Source organism: Hippocampus comes, unplaced genomic scaffold (genome assembly GCF_001891065.2).
Source record: "Hippocampus comes isolate QL1 unplaced genomic scaffold, H_comes_QL1_v1.1 scaffold94, whole genome shotgun sequence".
Classification (NCBI taxonomy): Eukaryota; Metazoa; Chordata; class Actinopteri; order Syngnathiformes; family Syngnathidae; genus Hippocampus; species Hippocampus comes.
Window position 1 is genome coordinate 3,803,111 of NW_017806059.1, and position 1,532 is coordinate 3,804,642.

Below are 1,532 nucleotides of genomic sequence, written 5' to 3' on the forward strand. Positions count from 1 at the left end.
CGATTTTGTTTGTCACGGAGATCTTGTTGACGTCTGCGATTATTGGGATCCAAAATCTTATTCAGCTCGCCCGAAAACGTGACAGGGACAGCCGGACGTGAACAGGGGCTCGGCCTGACGTGGGCGTGGACGTGGCACGGCTCGTCGTGAATGTGACTCAGCTCGAACAGAACGTGACGAGCCTCGGCTCAACGTGGACGCGGACGGGGCTCGGCCCACTGTAGACGCGGCTTGACGAAACGAAAACATGGGACAGCCGCATCACCAGCGCTGCCTGAAGGGGAAAAGGGTGTCGGCCGCAGACGTGCTCCACCAGGCACATGGTGGAATAGGGACCAGTCCTCTGTACCTGCGGGGTCCAGGTGGTCGGGCTGGGAGTCCTTTTAAAGCACTAATAATTACATAACGACCAACAGGTGTGCAGCTGCAGGGGAAACCCTACATTGCTACCTGTTGGTCCCAAACCAAAACATGACAGTACCCCTCCCTCAAGGGATGGATCCCAGACGCCCCAAAGTCGTCCAAAGGCTTGTCTCGCCGGGGAACGGGAACTAAAAGCGACGGCAACCCTTGCCTCGCTGGAGAACAGGAACAAAAGCGACGGCGACCTTCGCCTCGCCAGGTAACAGGAACAAAAGCGACGGCGACCTTCTCCTCGCCGGAGAACAGGAACAAGAAGCGACCGGCGACCTTCGCCTTGCCAGGGAACAGGAACAAGAAGCGACGGCAACCCTTTGGCTGGGCTTGGCCTGACTTGGACGGAGCTCGATGTAGCGGGGGACATGGGACAGCCGGACATGAACAGGGGCTCGACCTGACGTGGGCGTGGATGTGGCACGGCTCGTCGTGGCCGTGAACCAGCTCAAACAGACATGTGACAAGCCTCAGCTCAACGTGGACGGGGCTCGGCCCACCACAGACATGGCTTGACGAGATGAAAACATGGGACAGCCACATCACCAGCGCTGCCTGAAGGGGAAAAGGGTGTCGGCTGCAGACGTGCTCCTACAGGCACATGGTGGAATAGGGACCAGTCCTTTGTACCTGCAGGGTTCAGGGGGTTGGGTCATTTTGTCACATTTGCAAGGTGGTGGTGGACCCCAAAAAGCAGGCAGGAGGGAGGAGCAGGGTGTACTTAAAGAAGTGTATTGATAAAACACAGAAAATTAAATCCTAAACAAACAAAGTCCTAACAACAAAACAAATCCAAAGTATCAAACAAAAACCATGACTGAAACAAAAACTCAATAACCGAAACATGACCAGAACAAACATGAAGTTGCAAGCAACAAGCAAACAAACAATGTCCCGACAATGAGTGGTCGTGCCGGGAGACCTTTTAAACCACAGGTGTCGAAGTCCGGTCCTCGAGGGCCGGTGTCCTGCATGTTTTCCATCCCTCCCTGCTGCAACACACCTGATCCAAATGAACAGCTCATCAGCAAGCTCTATCGGAGCCTGATAGTGATCCTGATCATTTGAATCAGGTGTGTTGCAGCAGGGAGGGATGGAAAACATGCAGGACACCGGCC

At 54.8% G+C, this 1,532-nt stretch overlaps 1 long non-coding RNA gene across 1 annotated transcript; it reads right to left on the bottom strand.

Annotated features, from left to right (window-relative positions):
- Positions 1 to 533: 533 nt before the first annotated feature.
- Positions 534 to 841, bottom strand: LOC109529656 (uncharacterized). The gene is made up of 2 exons (XR_002170875.1): positions 732 to 841; positions 534 to 608 (listed from the first exon to the last, which is right to left on the bottom strand). It is a non-coding gene; the product is annotated as an uncharacterized LOC109529656 (long non-coding RNA).
- Positions 842 to 1,532: the final 691 nt, after the last annotated feature.